General features: G+C 40.2%; 1 protein-coding gene across 3 annotated transcripts in view; it reads right to left on the bottom strand.

Moving 5' to 3' along the window:
* ZNF536 (zinc finger protein 536) overlaps positions 1-22500 on the bottom strand; it is a 349438-nt gene that overhangs the window by 293471 nt on the left and 33467 nt on the right. For all 3 annotated transcript variants that reach the window (XM_044986775.1, XM_044986776.1, XM_044986777.1), the window contains exons 2-3: positions 1860-1908; positions 402-545 (exon numbers count right to left, since the gene is read on the bottom strand). The gene's annotated coding sequence lies outside the window, so the exon portion shown is untranslated. The remainder of the gene's footprint in view (positions 1-401; positions 546-1859; positions 1909-22500) is intronic.

The following is a 22500-nucleotide window of genomic DNA, read 5'->3' as shown; positions in this document are numbered from 1 at the left end:
AGGCATGCTTAATGTACCTTCCTCAGAGAACATCGACAAAGAGCACTGCTAGAGAAAAAAAGGGTTCATCCTAGCATATCTGCTATTTGCACACTCTTCTCTGGAAAAAAGTGCACCACAGTGCAATATACTTCACACACACTAGCTAGAGTACGCTATGTGCACATGATCCACCTCAGCTCTGCAGTCAATAGGGAGCTCTCGATCTCTATGTGATTTTACACATCCTTCAGCTAACAGCCAATGCTGCGGGACTTTATGTGGCTCTCTGACCTTTTCCGGGTGGATTTTGAATTCACTAACCAATGAATTAAATTAATCATTGACTAGGGTTCCTAAGCGCTATGGTAATACAAGTAATTATTATTAATAATAATCAGTTTATGCAATATTTTTCTTACCTGTAGCAGTTAGAGCAGTGTAGTCTAGTAGTCTATGCATATGACGAGGTGGTAAGAATTCCTTAATTCTACTCCTGGCTCTGATGCTGACACCCTCTGTGGCCTCGGACAGATCACTTAACCTCTTTGCCGCAGTTTATCCATCTGTAAAATGGGAGAATCATTACTGCTGAGCAAACAGTGGAAAACAAGGTCAGGGAATATTCATTCAAATTCAAAAGCAAATTTAATAGTGTTGGCAGCCTTTGACTGTTCACTTTTCCTTTTTGTTTCTCTGCTAAGTTGGGAGTGCCTAAATGTCATCAATAGGAATACTTCCTCACAATGAATGTTTAGGTCAAATGCTTGAATATTTGCGGATTTCAAATTTCATTTTCAATTTGCAATTCATATTGGACTGTTTAATTACATAAGCCACCCAATCAGCAGACAGAAATAGCCATATTTGACTTACATAAGCCATCAACAACGAACAAAAGTGTACATTTGAATATACAATTCTGAATTTGCAGCGTGATGGTTAGTTAGAGAGGTCATGTGGTACTGCTTCTGTTCTTAAATGGATAACTTAAGTAACTGAGTAACACAGCAGAAAATCTCAGTGGTATATTCAGTGGTAATATTCAGTTTGCATTTTGCACAGTATCAGGTAATTGCACAACTCATCCAATCGGCAAGAAGAAAAACCAAGGTGATTTAGGTAAACAGCCATGATGGAATGATTTGTAAATATTCTAAATTTGTGAACAATCTACAATCCAAGAATTATTTATTGAAGAAATTTGGAAGTAGTTGAACAACAAATAAACTGGACATTCTCACGAATGAGGGAAAAAGCAAAATGTAAATACATGATCCTCTATTAACTGTTAGTTCAGATCTAATAACAACTACCCATAAGGTAGACACAATAATCCCTACCATAGGTCACAGTCAAGTAGTTTAAGACTTTTTAACGGCCTGTTGAAAAGTGGAGTTCTATATTTATTGGTTCCATGTCCCGTTGATTAGTTAATTTTTAGTCCAAGTTACTGGGGTGCCTAATATGATTTTTTATACATCTTCCCTGCCCTTCCCCCCTTTTTAAAGCGACTGTATGAATTGTAATGGTATTAGAATTGTTACCTATATTGACTTAACTGATTATTTTTAACTCTTTATAAAGCCTAGGTTTTACTAGTTGTACCATTCCTGGATCACACTCCAGCTAACACATAAGCACTTGCATAATTTTACCCATCGAATGAAATGGGAATCTCTAGTGCTCAGCACTTTTCACATCTAAGTGTCTCACGTTGGCCACCCAAAAACTGAGACACCCAACATCACTCTTCCCAAGATGGCTGTTATTCTTTCCAGAATAAAGCTTTCCTGCTTAGACAAATAATTACAGTAAGGAATGGGAAGAAAGAGAGGAAAGTAGCAGCTGAAATGAAGCAATGTGGAAAACTCACATACCTGCTGCTTAAGGCTAAAGCAATGAACCAAAACTCTGGAAAAGCAGCCCCTGGGTGAAGAAGAAAGACCTTGAGCTATAGCACCAGAGACCATACGAACATCCGAATACTTAAATTCTCATATCTCAAATACAAATGGTATAGCGAAATCTGGCTGGTCAACCTATACTTTTCTTTCTCTAACCACTAATAATGTTTGAAAGGAGCTATTTTTGAAGCAGCCCTTACACAGTGTTTCAGCTCACTATTGTCAGCTTCACTTCTCAAATGCAATTTGATTTATAATTATGTTTTAAAACAATAGCATGAAAATAACATTAGGAGGCCATAATCTGAACTTTGTCTATTTACGCACATAATATAGGTTTGTAGTGGATCTTCAACGTGGCTCATTTGGAAAACACTCTGCTTCATATTCTTCCCTCCCACCATTTAATATACTATGCTACAAGCTGGCCTGCAAAGATGCAGTTGTAGCACCATATATGTGAGTGAGGTCCAAGAGAGTCCATGGTCTGCCCTGTCATTCAGTCTACTCAGTAAAGAGGGATGGTGTTCAAGCTCATGGCCTTGGCCTCCTGTTTTGGATGCAAGAATAGGAGATGAGAGGGGTTTTGGCTCTGTGAGCATATTTTGAAATGGCAGGAAAAATGTAAGGCATATACAGCCAGGTGATGAAGGGAGTTTTGTCACTGACTTCAGTAGAGCAGGAGCAAGTCCGTAAGTCACAACCTGCTGATGAAACAAGCCTAGCATGGCTTCTACTGGCTTAGACAAAAGGAGGTTCCCTTTTCCTCACCAGCTTTCTATGGGCTTTGAGGGAACTAGTTCAAGTGCCTGCCGAGCACAATACCCAGAGATCAAGTGCTATCTAAGGCTGAGTGAACTCTCTAGTGTGTTGTTTTCCGGGCTCAGAAGCAAATGAATCCCTGCAGGTTTGCTTGGAGGTTTGAGTTTGACCAACTTGCCACCTGCCCATTGCAGGAAAGCCCAGGCCCTCATGCTTTCACATAAGGTGACAAAGGGGTGTTCCCAAGGCTTATTAACATAGAGCTGACATGCGTTGTGGGGCAGAAAGTTACCTATTTTCCCAGCTGTGCAAATAACTCAGACCAGTGTTCACTGAACTTTGCAATCATGTGCTGTAGTTTGCAAACCCATCAAACACTGAACACAAGATATAGTTCAGAGGGGACTAAGGTTCATTGAAAATATTTCCTTGCACTCTAGCCCCATCACCTGATGAGAGAAAACCACTGACTAATTGATTCCACTCTGGTGTCTGTCTGACCACCAGTTTAGAGGCAAATTGGCACCAAAGCAGTATATACCTAAAGGCAAAGAGAAATGGATCTGTCTCTGAATACCAGTGCTAAAGCAAATGAACTAGTAAAAAAAATTAGCTGTGCCTTAAAACCAAGTTTGAAATTTTATAGGCACTTACTCCATAATTTGTACTTGGGCCTTCTGTTATTTTTAAACAAATCTAATTTCTTACAGCTGTGAAATTTACATTTTAAGAGTGTCTAGTGGCCATGTGCATTAATTACTTTATTGTAATATTTTAATGAGTTTGGGGTTCAACTCTAGAAGAATCCTACTGAATCCCTGTTTCCTAGAGAGTTACACTAGAACCTGATTCAGTCACAACGAGGGTTCACCTATGCTAAAAGCTAGGGGTCTGATTCCCCCACTCACGTGCACATCCTCAAGCTAGCTCTCATTGAGCTAGCAGAAGTATAGACTGCAGCGTAGCCACGACAGCATGGGTAACAGCAGCGTAGCTTCGCCATGCTGAGTACAGACCTGCCTGAAACCAGTTGATATCTACTCAGCTGAGCCTTGCCTCCGCTCCTGCTCCCTGTGCTACCACCGCTATGCTGCTACTTATACCCAAGTTTCTTCTACCAGAGTTACCCTGAGTATGTGTACATGAGCAGAGAATCCCACCACTAGCTCATAGCACATATGTAGCCTAACACACCCAGAGCCAAATCTGGATGAGCTCACACAGTTTTTATGTATGCCTTACAAACACACTAGACTTTGGGACAGTTCAGATTTGGAGATGAAATTTGGCACTACTAGATTTCCCTACATGAGAACTCTGGGAAAGTTTGTATTTTGATCTAAACTTCATGGCTCAGACATTTTTTTTTTGGGGTGGGGGGCAAACAGAAGCAAGAAAGTTACAGAAAAAGTGTACTATTCAAACTATTCCGTAATGTTAGCCTCTATGCTGGCCAATACTGGTCTTAATTAAAATACTACATAAAAGAGTACACACTGATCTCCAATCTTTAATACATCTTGATATAATCATATTTAGAGGCAAAAGTTGGAAGTCCAGCACATCTCCTAAATTCACCAGAGATGTACTGGAAGGCTTCCCTTTTGTTGTAGGAATTGAAGGACATTTGAAATATACAGGATTACATAAAACACATGTTCATCTTAGCACCCCTTGATTTATTTTGGTGGCTTGTGCCACAACCTGAACTCTTCTAATATATTTTTGTGCGTGAATATGTCATGTGAAATGCTGATCAGATGCAACAGGATATACAAGTTAAATGGCTAGAGGTTTTGTGACAGAAAAGAAAAGAAAAGAAAACCATTCCAACATCTTCATGAGGATTTATAAGAGAAGAGAAGATTGTCTTGGTAATAAGAAAATCTGACCACATTTTCAACTATTCTTTACCAGGACTCAGTTGTTGTGTTTGCCATTTTGCAGGTGTAATAATCTCCATCTTTGGGACTGAACCAGAGATCTCCAGAGCTCAAACATGGGCTTCTACAGCTTGAGCTAAAGAAATATGTCCCCTAGCTGCTGCTGAGTGACTCATATCCTCTATGGATCAAGTAAAGATGTGAACATGTACTACACACTGAATAGCGGGTTACGCAGACACAGATGAATGGGGGCACAGTCAAACTGGATGTCTAGGTACATGACTGTGCCTACAAATCAGGAGTCGAGATGTTCAATTAACCTCAACTGCAGCCACAAATAATTGGAGTCACAGTGATTAGCATCCATAATCAGAGGTCAGTGTTGGAAACACAGCCCTTTATGTGCACACCTTCTCACCTCTCTCAGCTCACTTTGCATGGGTGTGTCTTTGAGCACAACTACAATGAACTAGCCAGATTTGCATTTAAACCACTTACAATAAGAGCACCTGGTATTACTCAATACACGCTTTTTATCGGATTGAAGCTAAACTTTGTTATAACTGGTGGAGATAGTGGTTTGTGGTCTATGAAAATTCTGTAATAAGACATTGTAATCTGTCTTGGGGCCAACAATACTGTTCTGTTTACTATGCAACTAACAATAATTTGTCAAGATTCTATATCTGATAACTGGAAATAGGGGTGAGGGAAAACTGAAGGCATTAGAAAATTTCACAGGAAAATGAATTGAGGGCTGTAAGGTATTTGCCTGGACATTCTCTCTCATTCCCATTAAGAAAACCACCCCACTGCTTCAAAGGATGTTTCCACTCAATGTACTTAGATTGTAAGTTCCTTGTGGCAGGGACACAGTCTTTCCTTACACCTTGCGCATTGCCAAGCATACTGAACAGTAGAATAATTTCATTTTTAGAAGAGTATTGATAAAACACCAACAAGAAAATCTTAGTTAAACCACATGAAAGCTATAGTATCAAACCAGCATGAGTCACAAAAAAATTAAGATTAAGACCAACTGTGTACACAACACCATAGCATTTGTGGTAAGTACAGACAGAGTATCACCCTCTGTTTTGAATTTCCTGGCTCTAATAGACTGGGTTCCCTGCCTTTGTGTCACTGAAACACTGGACTTTGTGTTTACACTTAAACCTGTGTTAAGCGACCACCATATGGAGCAGCAAAACCCGGTGACCTAATATAGGTGGTCTTTAACTAAAGGTCAAGATAAATTATATCAGGAGCCACATGGGGATACTTTTAAGTGGATGTTTAAGACAAGAGGTTGCCTGTGGTGGGGTCCATAATGCAGTTTCACTGTAACATAACTTAAAGGTATAAAATACAGATGTGTAGATGCAATTTACCACAGAATTCTGATTTTTCTTCTGGTCTACCTCTGACTATACAGATGTGCTGTATGTCTACTGACCCTGATCCTACAGCAGTACGAGTAGGAACAGATCTATTACACAGATTAACTTGACCCTCAAACATCATTTATGGGATGTTATGGTCTATCTCGCTAAATCTATCTTTGCAAAAAATAAAACAAATGAGGCTTTTTCTAAACTAGCTAATGCAGTTTTGTGTTCTCTGAAGTTTGGCGCAAGGGGCTCGCTTGTGCCTATGAACTAGTGACCCCATATTTGGGGCAGCATGGAACTACACCACCCAAGCAAGAGCTTGGAGAGCCATTGTGCTACAGGGAAGCGCAAGGCCTCCTGAAGCTTCACAGCTCTCTCCTGCAGCGACAGCTCTTAAAAGGGTGCACCTGGTGATCCCATATATGCTTGTGCAAGTGAAGGGAAGCACAGGCCACCCTTCTCTCTGCCCCTTGTGAGAGGCAATGAGGGGCACCACCTAGGCACAGCCCCCAAGCAGAGAAGCAAACACAGTACGTCTTAGGATGGTATTAAGAAATGAGATATCAAATTTATTATAGCGTTTTATAATGGGAAGTGTCAGGCGATCTTAACTACAAGCAGCTCTGCCTACAATATTGAACAGCGTACCGAAGGTCAGTCAGGTTCTCCTCTTTACCCTCTCACAGAATACAAGAAGAAAGGGATAGCCAAGGAAATGGAAAGGCAACATATTAAACCTGATAAAAAGAAACATTTTTTAAATTATTTTTACACACTGCATTGTTAATCTGTGGCACATGCTGCCACAAGATATCACTTGTGCTTGGCAGCATTAATAAAATGATAGTTATACGGATAACGTGAACAACTACAGTACTGTTACATAGGGAAAAATAAAAGAGGTATAAACTCTCATTTTCCAGAGAATAAACCAACCACCAAGTGATGTGAAATAGGAACAAACTTCTGCTTTTGAGAAGGGTATTTTATAACTGACCATTACAGGGATGTTTTACCTTCCTCTGCAGCATCTAGTGCTGGCCACTGTCAGAGACAGGACACCCAACAGGATGGACCACTAGACTCATTCTATGTGGTGTGGAAATTCTATGTTCCTAACTAGGGGCCCAAATTTACTCCCAGACTAAGACTTTGCACAATGTGGTAAGTTTTTCCTAGGAGCGATTCTGTCTGCAGTAATTAGCCCCTTGAACATTTGTGTTTTATTGGAAATACTGATATGCCTCTTAGAACTTATAACAGCACAAAAAGTGATCTGACTCTAATATAGAGCATGAGGTGAGACTCCTGAAAACTTTCTGCATGAAGAAAGCCTGGAATTTACAAAAACCCATCAAGCAGACAGCTCTAAAAACTATTTTCAAAGGTAATAAATTAAGTACTCTCTTAAATGTAATTCAATCATCCACTTTTATAGTAGCTTGATTCTATTAGTTGTCCTATGCGTTTTACAAAACAGAACTCCATTAACATTATTCACTTATAGTTCCCATCTATAAGTGGATATTCTGCTCAACAGGCTTTAAATAGATTCTTTTCTGAAATTGCTATTAAGCATACTTTTACTCTAAGAGCAAAGTAGGCACAGGATTATGCTTGTATTCCATGCAAAGGATACATTTTCAGCAAGCAGAACCACAGTCCTATGAAGTAAAAATACTTGATATAAGCCGATTGTTTCTATCTTTTCTAACCATGTTCAATAAGGACTCTATTCTGGTCTTTTGAGTTACATACAAAGTCTCTGACTGGGCTGAATAAAGGTATCTTATGGACCGCTTGGTGACTCTGTGTCCAAGGCGGACTTCGATCACGAGAGACTCCTCATAAAAAATGCCGGGTAATTTTTGTTTTATTTTCTCTACTTAAAAAAATGCGATAGGTGACCCCTGCCTTTATATACCGTTTTCAGAGCCTATTATTAAAAAAAAAGGTTACCTACATTTGGCAACTCATTTTTGTTGGTCGTGAGATTTCACTGTAGGTAATGTGCACCCTTCATCCTCATAACTGAAACAACTTCATATTCTGAATGTGGTACATACGTAGATACATACAATGCAGGGCCAAAATCAAAACACCCTGTCAAGTGTCAGTCCCAACGGACCTTAACTACTTTACAACATCAGGCTATCACAATACAGTAGTTTTTCCAGCTGTAACTAAATGCACACCAATCATATAGATTTGGTAGTGACAGTGCAATCCATACACAGATATACATCTATACATCTCTCTCTCTATATATATGGCTAGATCCTCAGCCCTGTGGTTACTGCATTTGGAGTTCAAGTCTGGTTTCTTAGGTTGGGTAGCATGATGGAAATCATACAGTACATCTCCTTTGCCCCGATTGGCTAAACCAATCCCAGGTCATTAAGATGGTCAGCCCCACTCACCAAAATTATAACCATGTTTTCAGAGGAAATGGCTGCATTTCATCTGACCACTCTGATTCAGCCTAGGGTGGAGGTGGGATTTCTCCTAGTCTAAGCCCCTGTTTCTCTCTGGTTGTCATACAGCGGCCTAGTAAATACATTGCCTTCCACAATTCCTCTGGGAACTGTCTTACTTTCACTTTATACCTGACCTGACTAACATATCTCCCAGTTTTACTAGGATAAATTTAGTAATATATCTAATGCATGTTTCCTGTCCCATCACACTGAGCCCAATAGTACACTATTCCTCCAAAGAGGCCTACACAATACACACCCTTGTCTAGCTCCTGAGCTGTGCCCAAGGAACATTTAGCAGCACAGCTCAAGGGTGGGGAAGGTACAAAGGTGACTTTAAGGCCCCTTGCGATGTGCTTCCCTGATCTTGGGGCAAATCTTTTGCTGGGCTGGCCCCCAACATAAAATCAGAACATCTTAAGGACCACTATAATGTACATTGGCTGACAATGGCTCCAAGAGGACTTTCTGGTTGTGGGGGCTCAGGATGGATCCTTGTCTACGCTCCCTTTTCTCATCCACCTTCCACCAGAACATCTGTAGTGTTGGAGCAGCTACATCAGCAATATACCACCCAAAGATTCCTCAGCTCTGAACTAAATCCTCCATGGGGAAGATCCATTTGATTTAAGGGCAGAACTTTACATTACTGAAGCAGCAGAAACCTGCCCAATTGTATCACAAGATTACGGGCCACCTCTGTAATTCCTTCAGCTAATGGCACATTTTCTTCGTACAGTATACTATTTTATTACTCTACCTGACCGAGTTGTTCCCTAGGTTTACAAAAGAAAATTTTCACAATACAGTTCCCTCCATCCATCCCTGTGGCCAGATCCTCAGCTGATATAAGTCAGCAGAGCTCAATACAATGGAACTACAGAGATACACATCAGCTGAAGATCTGAAACCAAGTGTCCTATTCTGGGGCTCAGATGGCAGAGGGAGGAAAGAAGAGAGAATTTCAGTCCTAGGTCTCTCATTCAGCTCAGTCTGTTTCTTCTTAGTATTTATTTTTGTTTCTGTGTAGCTGAACAACAGTTGTATTCAGCTGCTCATTTATAAATAAAAATCAGCTTCACATGGGTGGGTTGGCGTGCCCCTGTTTTTTCTTTCAATTCCCATTATTTTAATTTTATATATTACATACATATTTTGTCAGCGAAACTCACTGTGTTATCTGAAACATCTGTGGTACCCTGCTGTGGAGAAGGCCAGCGCTGCTGCTGCTGCTTCTGCTGCTTGTCTTCATTAGTTTGTTAAGCACTGATTTGCCAGCGTAGTCCTGTGACCTTGCACAGTGCACAGGTTAGATTCAGTAGTGCCTGGGCTGCACATTAGAAACAATAGGATTGCTTGAACTCTCAGGCAACACCTCTTGGTTCACAATGAACCACAACTGCAGGAGCTTAGGTTTGTGGGAAAATGTGAAACCAGGATTTTGCACGTATATTAGTGCAAACTGCTTATGGATGTATGGCTTGGAATTTGTGCATAAACTGGAAGGACAAGAAATTTCACTGATGTGGTACACACCAGAATGGAAAGAGTTCACACAGGTCTAGCGTATATAAAATGGGAGGGCAGGCTCAGCACAGTACATAAGTTTAAGATATGGGGGAGGTGAGAGAAATTGTAATTTATACATCAACTTTTCTGACATTTCTTTATTCTCTTCAAAATGAGAAGTTATTTATATTGCCACCTTTTATCATTTTTATTCATATTCTTTATTGCCCTGTCCCCAATGTGTTCATGATGAGCAGTCTAGGACCTACTGCTTTTTGGAAAGACAGATTATTATTTAATGCATGTAGGGTGCATGAAAATTCCAAGTTTCTTGTGGTGATGTGCCAAGATAATAAAGGGCAACTTAAAAATCACACATCTGTCTGAACATTTTTACATAGTATTTTTACAAAATAACACCTAAGATTCTGATATCCAGAACATTAGAGGGAAAAAGCATTTCTCTGGTTTTTTTGACATGTAGTTTGTGTGCAAAACAGCACTTTATGTATTCTCAGTTTCACCCATTTCCTCTGTATAGTGTATGAATCCATTTGTCCTGCTCTTTATGTGGGTTGTTCTCACAGCAACCAGGGAGAGAAATACACTGTTTTTTTGTTTGTTTGTTTTGTTTTGGGGGGTTTTTGGTTGTTTTTTTTTAATAATAGGAGAATGTGATTATAAAACCAAGAGGACTCAAGAGGTGGTATAGGAACTAAAACTAATTACAGATCTTTTCACACTAGATTTCAAGTTCATGGTGTCCCTTTTAAGGTTCTAATGTTTAAGACACCTCCCTGTGCTACCGAGAAAGATGGTACTATGAAAACTTTCTAGGAAGCTTTCTCCATTTAGAAGGATTTACCCATACAAATAAAAACCTGAATTAAGCTGTAAGTCCTGTAGATAAACACAAAACAGCTTTATGTACATTTTCCAGAACTCCCAAAGACTCTGGGCCTGATTCAGCAAATAATTACAGTATGGAAATGTCATGTGATTTTTGTCACTGATCTTTTCCATGCAAGTCAGTGTGCATGTGTATCCAATTCAAGATCCAAAATTGAAGACTTATGTGGAGATAATTATAAGTGAAATTAAAACAGAGGCACTGGAAACACCCTGCTTTCCTTGAAAAATAACTGATCATCTAGTCATAGCAGGAATTTGCAAAGGATATTATACAATAAATTATTTGTGGCAAGCATTTTGCTGTATCTCTCACTAGCAAGACTGTGGTGGCAAAGGGGGTGGGGAAGGAGGAGAAGGGAACCCATTAAACAGACTCCAGACAGCTCTTTCACCGCAACATCCCTTCAGCCTGAAGTATATTTGACTTACATTTATACAGCATTAACACCCACAATGTGCTAGGAACTGTAGGATGGCATAGTTTCCACCCGCAAAGAACTTACCATTTAAGGCCCACATCCTGAACACTCAGCACAGCCGAAGAGGAAGCTGCAGATTTGACCATAGGCCACCACCATCTTTCATACTCCCCCCACCAATTCTGAGTTTGTTCAACTTCTGACCCAATCCTTCGGGTCCAGTAGGCCAAACCTCAGAACTGTTCTAGCTGCTTTTCAGATGTCTGTCAGAAGCCTCAAGGGGCCAGTCAATCAGCCAAGGATAGCCACTTCCCCCCACCTTGCCCCCTAGGCTAGGAAGGGAGAGGCACATAATTGCTATAGCAGCCCTACACTACCCAAGGACTGCCTTGGAGATGGGAATGTTCCAGGCTCCAGTTAGGTCTACTTTATGGCTGCTTTGGACTACCACAGAGGTGCACAGCAGACTCCAGGATTTGATCCCAAACTTATAATAAGAATGTGCTGATGTTTTTTTAAGAGCAGAAATGAATAGAGATGCTAGCTCATATAAAACAAAATATAAACTAGTCAAAATCTTGGAGAATGCACTGGAAAAACATATCTTTATAATTGAAACACTAAGAAGTGCTAAAGTCCACATGATATATTTGAATGTCTGCTCTCTTTATAAAAAGCACTCCACTCCACATTGATCTATGTGGCTGAAGAGTTGCTAACTTAAGCCATGATCCTGCAAAGGGATTCATGCAAGCAGAACCTTCCATCTTATCCTTCTGCAGTGCTGGGGCATAAAAGCAGCCTTGACATAACACACTGCTTTATGTCAAGTTTTTTCTAAGAGATTCCTGGATGAGCACGAGTGTAGTACATTACACTAGAATGGCAGAGAAATTCCCTTTTGCTCTGTCTTGGTGTACATCTCAGTCTCTTCTTATTCAGTTTTACATTCATTTGAATAGTACACACATCCCTTTTTGCAGTATAGGCATAGAGACGAGCACAAAACAATGGTGAGTGGTCATTGCTCCATAACTGAAACAATCATCGATTACTATTGAATTTTGAAGCCATGCCTGCCTCAGACTGAAGGTTAGAATCTGACCCTAAATCCATTAAATCACACAGTCTTTTTAAGTTTAATCTTTAGAAGATTTTGATTGTAAACAAAGAACACTACACATGGAAAAAATATCATGAACTTATGACTTTACATCCAACCCAGGGTTCAAATTGTGTGTGTGATTTGGCAACAAAAAGATTAGGTTTATGCAAAGATGCACACATACTGGCATGTGGACAAAGCTGCATTGCACACATGTTCACACCCAAAATATACATATGGCTCCCACTTTAGTACAGGCAGAACACATATCAGATTGGTTGGCTTTGGCCTTTAGAAATATTTTCTTCAAGTCTTTGTTAAAAAAAAATACTACTTTGAGTGGCTCTTGAAGACACGTCATTATCTATGAAGGAGATGGCCTGCAATCCAATACTAGGTAACCCCTAGATCAGGTGGAAGCAGTGGTGCTGGAACAATTTTTATAGTGGGGGTGCTGGAAACCATTGAACAAAATTTTAGACCTTGTATATGATAGGAACAACTTCAAGCCAGAGGTGCTGCTGGACCCCCAGCGTCTTTAGCTCCAGCACCCTTTGGTGGAAGGTGCACCCTTCAACGAAAAGCACCGATTTAATCCATCAACCAATGGGCAGCAATGAGATGTAGGCAGCCTAAACATTATACAGCCTCTGGAGTGCATCAGTCTCTTCCACACTCCAGCTACTGCATGGAAGAGGGGAAAAGATTCCTGCTGCTAATAATTTGGAAATGATAATTAAGAGGGGACCCCACTGCTGCTGTGAGTCTTCCTCCTTCTCCCAATCACTGAATGGACTATTCAGTCCACTGGGCCTCCTCTTCTCTTCCTGATAGAAAATGAATCTTTTAAGTGTTCCTAATCTTGATCCAGTTCCCAGTGAAGAGAAATCAATGGGAGTTGGAGTAATCTTCAATCAAGCCCTCTTTCCCCAATATCCCACTGAGTAAGCACATGAATACAAGGTGGATGGTCACAGGAGTGTCCCAGGCTCCATCTTCAGGAAGGAAGGTAGGATTTGGCAGCCACGGGAGCTCAGAATTGGCTTTGCCTCCCTATGTCTCACTCGAAGAGGGTCTGCCCCCTTGAAATAGGGAGTAGCCTCTGAAGCTGCAAAAGCTTGGGTGACTCACTGAGCTTCTGTATTCCCCAGAGCCACAGAGACAAGTTTATCCTGGACTGGGTCCTAATCTTGGATGAGAAAATGAAAGGGAAAATGTAAATTACCACAAAGACATAATGCATTCATAGCACTGTATCAAAATAACACATGGCTGAGATGACAGGCTATACATTGCTGGCCTGGATTGTCACCAACATTTTCCATTTGGAGTAATAGAGTAAAAAAGGGATATATTCTCATCTCTATGTGTGGTGAGATTTAGGACTTGTCTACATGATGTCACACTCCTGACTACAGGGGAGTGAACTGTAAAGCCTGAAAATATCTATATAAATCCATGGTAGGCCCACATCTTGAATATTGCATGCAGTTCTGGTTGCCCCATCTCAAAAAATGCTATATTAGAATTGGAAAAGGTACAGAAAAGGGCAACAAAATTGTTTAGGAGTATGGAACAGCTTCCATGTGAGCAGAGATTAAAAACACTGGGACTCTTCAGCTTGGGAAAGAGATGACTAAGGGCAGCTAGGATAGAGGTCTATATAAACCATGAATGGTGTGGAGTAAAAGTGTTATTTACTCCCTCCCATAACAGGAGAGCCAGGGGTCACCCAATGAAATTAACAGACATCAGATTTAAAACAAAAGGAACTACTACTTCACACAATGCACAGTCCCCGTTGAACTCATTATGAAAGCCACCTATAACTAGGTTAAAAAAATTAGATAAGTTCATGGAGAATAGGTCCATCAATGGCTATTAGCCAAGATGGCCAGGGATTCAACCTCATGCTCTAACTTGCAGAAGCTGGGAGTGAATGACCTGGACTGGATCACTTGATAATTGCCCTGTTCTGTTCATTCCCTCTGAACCATGTGGCACTGGCCACTTCTGGAAGACATCTAGGCTAGATGGAGCACCGGCCTGACCCTGCAGAGCCATTCTTACAGAAAGCGCTCTAAAGTGTTGTGCTCTAACTGCCCTGTGTAGACCCTCATGGCATGAAACTAAAAGGTTTGTATTAACATAGTCCTGTTTGAAAAGGGAGTGTATTAGTGCAAGCTAGGTACCTTTTAGTTCACGCCAGGAGGGTCTATTTGGGCAGCTAGAGTGCAACACTTAAGAGTGCTCTACAGCTCATTTGCCCCCCTGTGAGGGCGTGTGGACAAGCCCTTAGTATTAACAGGAGTTATGAACATAAATCTCTAGCCAGTGGTTCCCAAACTTGTTCCGCCGCTTGTGCAGGGAAAGCCCCTGGCGGGTCGGGCCGGTTTCTTTACCTGCCGCGTCCGCAGGTTCAGCCGATCGCAACTCCCAGTGGCCGCGGTTTGTTGCTGCAGGCCAATCGGAGCTGCTGGAAGCGGCAGCCAGTACGTCCCTTGGCCCGCGCCGCTTCCAGCAGCTTCCATTGGCCTGGAGCAGTAAACCACAGCCACTGGGAGCCGCGATCTGCCAAACCTGCGGACGCAGCAGGTAAACAAACCGGCCCGGCCCCCCAGGGGCTTTCCCTGCACAAGCGGCGGAACAAGTTTGGGAAACACTGATCTAGATACTTGGGTGGGAGTAAGCCCCAAAGGAGAAAAGTTCTTTAAAGGCTAGGCCAAGGCTGTCAACTACTCTGCTAACAAACTGACAGAAAAAGAAGTTCAGATTTTACCTGTGATGCCCCTTTTCTATTAACATTCATGAGTTTAAGATTCATGGTTCATACTTAGATTGTAAGCCCTTTGGGGCAGAGACCATCTTTTTTATTCTGTATATGTCCATTACCTAGCACAATGGAGTCCTGACCCATGTCTGCGGCACAATGAAGTCCTGGTTCATTAGAAGAGCTACAGTAATAGATAACAACAACAACAGTAATAATCAGGTTGTAGATGATATTCCCTTCCAAAAAGTCCCTCGCTTTTGCCATTACTGATTGGGTATATCTGTTCATTAAACAATAATTAATACTTCCAGAAAACGTTACAAGAAATAATATGTTCATTAGCCTTAGATTTGCAAACTATTATTATTTTTCTTTGGATTTTTGTTGTCATTGCTGTTATTATCTACCGATACACGAGTTTCTCAATGAAGACCCAGGATCGGAACAACAGGATTTGCATGCATTAGCAGATCTGGCTTTGGAAGCTGAATTACCTCCTTCCATTATAGGACCCAATATGGCCCTCATAAGAGGTCCTTAGCACCTTGTGAGATCAAGTCCTATGACTGAAACCTATGCTGTAAGTTACTTTTTTTCTGAGCAGAAATTAGAACAAGAAAGAAATTGAGGAATGTGAACATTGCAAAAAAATCAGTGCAAAGTTCTTTAGTGCAGGTGTTCTTATAATTGTGCTACATTTGGAAAACTCACAGCATTCAGTGAACCTTCAATTCACACACCCAGCTGCGTGGGGTGGTGGTCTATTGTTAGTATACAGGTTTGCAATAAAAAACATGAAGTAATATTGGCTGGCACAAGGGCTGCAAACGTTTTTCTTACTTTGTCTCTCCACATCTATTTATTTAGTTCTGCTTGCTTTGTTTCTGCTTTTACATTCAGCATATTCAAGGGTCATAGTGGGATTTTAAAAAGAGGTAACAGCACACACAAGACTTTTGAATGCTCAGAAAAAAACTCAAACAGGTTCATGCGTAAGAGAACAAAGATGCAAGGATGGCTTTGAACCTGAAGGTCTCTTGCACTGCAAGTGCATTGCCAGCATGTCACAGGTGTATGCCATATGAGCAAAAAATATAATGGGATTGTGAAGAGGTGTGAGGATGATGGGTCTGTGTCCAGAATGCATTAATCCCAGGGTAAATGTGTACATCTGTTAGATATTTAGATGGTTCCTACTAGTAGTCTGTACAGATATCTAAGCAGGTGAACATCAACAGCTGCTTGCTTGTATGTGAGGTGGCATGAGAAAGATCTCAGGCACTTTGGGCAACATGAGGGAAGCAGTGTATCTACTGATTATAACACAGGCCTGGGTAGTCAGGGATCCTGAGTCCTATTCCAGATATGGCTGCTGATTTACTGTGTGATCGTGGGCAAATTTTTCCGTTCCTCAGTTTCCCTGTCCCTAAATTAGGAATACTAAACATTAGGGCTGATCAGAGGATGATAATTCTGTTTCACGGATGCTTTCAAGGATTCAAAATTTAGTTTTGTTCTACATTGTAATGAAAACAAAACCTTCTATGGTTTTTCAGACACAGAATTCCATTGAAATGTATGGTTTTGGATCAAAAAACTGAGCATTTGGGGGTACATATGTCTGGCTGTCTCCTGGTAGATAGGTGAATGACTTTAGAGGTGGAAAACTTAGTTCAAGTCCCTACTCTTTCTGATTCAGAGCAGAGTTTTTCATCCCAGCTCACTCTGAGTCAGGCAGAGCATAGGCTTGAACCCAAAAGGGTCGCCTCCTTCCCAGCCATTCCTTAGACCCTAGGCTATAAAGTGTGAGATTTTCTGTCATCCCTTTCACCCACCAAAAAATTAATGGACATGGATACACCTCCACAAAACAGCATATTGCAACAAAATGAAATTTCATCAAAAATGTTCCAATCAGCTTTACACTAAATATCCTTCACAGAAGAACAGAGAGTGTTCATTAATGTTTGTAAAGCGTGTTGAGAGAGGCATGGATGAAAAGTGTGAATTATTATTATTAGCACAGACAAGTAGATTGCAAAAGCTAAATTTACAATCCACACACCTAGTCCGCTCAGATTCTGCCACCCAATAGCATGACTTTTGGGAAATGAGACGAAAACGTTTTTCATAGCAAGCACGAAAAGTCTTCTCTAATGCACCCACATTAGGGAAATGTTTTTTCCTTCAAATGAAATTTTTCTATAAAGAAAGAAAATAAACAAAAACTCAACAAATCACGAACACTGTAAATAGGCCAGCAGCAGTAGTGGAATCTGCATACCTTGAATTGAAGTAGTCAAAAGAATACAAGCCACTAAAGGCTTTAGAATCCTACCGGAGCCTATAGTCAGAGGGCTAAGTTCTGTCCTTGAATGCCCACGTGGCACTGTCTGAAGTCATCAGGAGCTGGAACTTCATATTTGGCCTTGAAATAGTACATATGCAATGCAGTATGTCTCTGCGTTCATATCCACAGCTGGATTTGGAGTGGAGGATCTGCCTCATAATGGGTGTGATTTTCAAATTTGTTTAGTAGTGGCCAAACTCTGCTCCTACTGAAGTCAGTGGTAAAACTCCCATTGATTTCAATGGAAGCAGAACCAGGCCAATGTTGAGCAAATTTGAAAATCCAACCTAATATGCAAAATCATGTGTGTGTGATATGCATCCAGAGAGAGAGAGAGAGAGAGTGTGTGAGTGTGTGTGTGTGTGCGTGCGCACACATGAGAGAGAGAAAGATGCATACAGTTCATTTGTGGTTATATTATATTGTATCTTCCTTTAGTTTAACAAACTAATGTACATGCGCTAACAATTCATTACAAAGGGTGTATATGCAATCTACTACTCTTTGGAGGCTAAAGAAGCTGTTACCAGTCTAATCTTTTGGGTACACACCTGCCGTGTTTCTGATATCACCTTTTTTGGATCATACCATTTGGGCATTCCAAGTACCTGATTCACCACTGCATGATTGCAGTGTTACACTGGTGTAACTCCCTTGAAACACTGGAGTTCCACAGTGGTGAATGAAGTCAGTGCTGTGTATTAAAAATATTAATTGAGCAAGTTTTTAGTTGGGACAAGCACATTGCCTAATAACTGTAAAATATGCCCAACATATTCCTTAGAACAGAGTCCAAAGAGTTTGATTAAAATTGACTGAAATTAGGCTTTCAGACTTCTGTTTAAAAAAATGAGAATTCATTTATTCAGCTTAATTCAAAGATTAAATATGATTAACATTTCTATAAGATGTCTAGCTTTTCTGAAATATACTGCAATGGCCATCAAAATATTGATAGTCATTGGTAAATTACTTCTGGTGTTTAATCAATGTTATTTTTTTATCATCCAATTTTTTCTTCAAGTCAGCTTCTAACACTAAACTACATTTCATCAAGGTTGGTAAAATGTTTAGAAAGGAACAGATGTCAGAATATGGGGATTGCCAATAACACTGATGGAAGCCAGTAATTTCTTTCCTGTCCAAAGGCAAAAGAATGAAGAATAATCTAGACTGTATACAATAATACAAGATTTACTGCAACATTAATGGCTATAAAAAGTAAAAGTATACAAAAGCTATCTCCATGTTTTCAAGCCATCACTAAGGACAGTGTTTTTCAATTTGAGACCATTTTTACTGCAAAATGAAAGGTCTATGTATTTTTAAACCTTTAAATATCCATAAAACACAGCTGAAGACCCAGGGTAGTATTAGTTGTTTCCAAAGATACTTGTATATTAATCTACTGTGTAGGTTAATAATTTTGCTAAATCTCAAAAAATATAGATGCAATCTTTCCTTTAAGAAAGCTGCTTGGCTTATTATTTACAGATTGTAACATTTACATAAGAGTTTGGTTTAACAAGAGATATAAATATAGATAAAACCCTTAGGACTTCATTCTTTAAACTGCCCTCTAAAAATCTGCCCTGCAATTTGCAAACTGAATTTTGTGCAGACTATTCTTGGAAGCCTTTTGTGAATTAGGGAGAACTGACTCGAAGCAAGGCTGGTTAATCACAATTTTGCAAATTGTACGTAGCAATCATCCACACATTGTGAAATTCAGATCTATAAAACGCTGATGTTTTAAAGCTGAAAAATAAATTAGCTAAGTGGAACTATTTTGCTAAGAAAAAAATTAAATCAGTACAAGACCCCTTACAACAAAAATCATTACAACAAAAAAATAAAAATAAAAAAAATAAGGGAAACAGCCTCATGAATAATAAAGTGCATCTTCACTGCATGTCCCCACTACAACCCCACCTCTGATAAATTCTACTATTCTCCAGTTCCAGACTGCACAGGAGCCTAATATAAATACTCACCTGTCTATAGCATGTATATTCCTTAGCTCTCAAGAATAAACTTATGGCAGGGTGTACTATTTAGGAAGCACCCATATATATGTCTATGATCTGGAAAAAGGTTTAAGTGAGGGAAAGACTGCTAAATTTTATTCTTTGATGTGTCTATAGCTGATTTTCCTCAGTCCAACTAAGAAAGTTGGTTTGATCATATGTTAAAAGTGGATGTCACCTGAATAACAACTATAGCAATATAGAATATACACAATACTCTCAGGTGCATGATAAATTAAAACACTTAAAACATTAATAAGTGGCAACTAAATATGTGGGCAGTTGGAGGATAAATGACATTATTCTGGAAACCAGGATTATTTCAAATATGTTCTTCCCTCTCCCTTCCCTGCACTTTCAGCATATGGCTAACAACTCCACCTGTATTTTAGGACAAAGCTAAATCAAGATACCCTTCTTTGCAGAGGTTTTGTGACTCGTAAAATTTAGTATAATGAAGGTCTCATTCAATTTATTTTCCCTTATCTTTTGCAAACTGTCTGTTTCAAGCTTTTGCAGGAATACACTGAAATTCATGTAAAATATTCTCAGTTATCAGTGTAATTACATATGACAAGAACTTCCAATTGGAATACAAAAGTAACAATGTGTGTGTTGCTTAGTGTCCTGCCATTCCGAGGCCGCTCGGTACAGACACAAGTTACAAACAGTGGAAACCCTGTTTTCATTAAGTTGATCTTCACAAAGGTCAGGTTCCTTACCTCAAACATTCCAACAGTTGCTTAGACTGCAGTTCAGGAATTTTATGTAACACTGCTTTGCAAAAGCAAATATTTATATTAGTAAATACCATTAAATTATTATACTTGCACTGGTATTTTCTGCATAGTATAGTTGCAAAATGAGAAATGGAAATTTAAACTAAAGTGAAGGAGGAGAAAAACATGTTAAGCTTGTATATAGTAACAAACTTCACTGTTTTTATTGTTGCACTGAAGGCTATTAACTCAATGCATTGTTATGAGGCTTTACATTTTTATAGCTATCCTAATACAAATTTACGATCATGTGCTCCCCTCCAATACATTGTACAGAGAACAGTCTGAGGCAGAGAAGCCCTAAACTGAGTGGAAGGACGGTAGGTTCTCAGCTCAAACTCAACACTGTAGGGATTGCATAGTTTGGCATCTGAGACATTAAAAGAGGCGGAGCAGAGACACAGCCCGGGAGGTTCAGAATTCTAAGCACAAATACTCATGGAAGTTACTGCAGGCTGGACCAGCCAGAACTCCTCTGTGTGTTATCTACTCCCTCACAGACAGCACCTGTGAGGAGGCCATAACCAGCACCAGCAGGGTTCTTAAGTCAGGGGGTGTCCAGACAATCAAAGGATGGAAAGCCCAGGTGTAGGGGAGAGATGGCCCAGGCTGCACAAAGCTCCCAACAGATCCCCTAAAGGAGACAATTTGCCAATGAGTCAACATGTGCTAACTTACAGAGTTTCAAGCACATGTTTTATCCTACGGTGGGTTTTAACACAGGAGGACAGTATACTGCCCATGCATTGTATGCAAAATGACCCTATCATATTAGTCTGTTCATTTAAGAGACACTAGATGCTCATCACTTTTGAAAGGCAAGACATTTATTAAGTAATATAAACACATATTTAGGAGCCTAACCAGTTGATCCATAAGACAGATGAGGTGGGATTTTCAGAAGTGCTCACCGCTGACCTAACTCTGCTTCCACTGACTTCAGCGCTTAGGCCAGCGCTGAGCGCGAAGGATATGGAGCTGCTCTAATAATTTATGAATTCCGTGTTGACCGGGTTATTGGTATGTTCACTTTATGAGTGTGTTGGTTTCGTTTATTAAAGGGGCAAAGAATACAAGCAGGAAGGAAACAGAATAGTTCAAGATAAGCCACTCAGTAAATACACAAGGGCTGCTAAGAGACAATGCCTGAATTATTAGCAGTGAAGATTCTACCTCCTGGCTCCAGCCATCTTACAGACCTGCACTTGATGACCAGGGCAATGGCCAGGGAACCAGAAAATCTAATGGACTATAGCAGTTGTTGAGGAGCTGTCTGCAGAAACGAGGCTGACATAGGAATCTGTGGGCGGGTATTAAGCTAGGCCACCACCACAGAATGGTAGGGCTTTAGGTAAGACAGTCCACATGCCTGTCTGTTGTGCTAAAATCCTTTTTCTCTAAATGCCTTGTTCCTACTCTTGAAATTAAATAATAGATTGGTTTCAGAAGTCTGTCTGGTTACTATATTTACTGCCGGTCACTATATTTACCGCCGGTCAGGTATCAAAACTCCATTGGACCTGCTTGGTAAGCACAGTTGATCCACAAAGTATTGTAGGCCCAAGGCGAGCCTTCAGAATAGGAGAATCGCATGAATCCATGCCAGGAAAGGCACAAGGCTTGAGACTGGGAGGATTCATTCAGAGAGACCACAGAGAGCATAGCAGTGCAGACAGCCCAGTAACCATGGTACTGAGCACTTTTGAAAATCCACAATATCTGAACTTCCTGGAACACCTGAGAGATTTGATTCAAGATCACTGTTAACTGAGATTGGTAAAGTCTGCTAATGTTTTATATAGTAATAGTCTGCTGCTACTACCCTTATTCACCCTGCATACTACTTTACTCCATGAGAGATTCCACTGAAGTCAATGGACTTGATATTCTCCTGCAATGAATGACAGGTGCAAGAAGGAGCATCAGGAAGCCTTGATTCTCATGGCTGACCCTAACACATTTCAGAGCTGCTTCTAAGCAGCAATAACTTGCACTTGAGGAGTGAGAGAGATGAACAGTACTTTCAATATCTGTCCTTAAGTGTTTTTTGTCAAACTTTGATTCTACTAATATTCTACAGTGATGGACATTAGGTATGACATTTGTTGACATAATTTCAATACTGACATCAGAAATCTTTGATACAGGAAACATAGGGACTATTTGACATAGGCAACCGGATAGCTAAGGGCACCGGAGATAGGACACAATTCACCTCTAAGTG

The sequence above is a fragment of the Mauremys mutica genome, chromosome 14, assembly GCF_020497125.1.
Source record: "Mauremys mutica isolate MM-2020 ecotype Southern chromosome 14, ASM2049712v1, whole genome shotgun sequence".
Taxonomy (NCBI): domain Eukaryota; kingdom Metazoa; phylum Chordata; order Testudines; family Geoemydidae; genus Mauremys; species Mauremys mutica.
The sequence above is the reverse complement of the archived record's forward strand: the minus strand, read 5'-3'. Positions and strand labels throughout refer to the sequence as shown.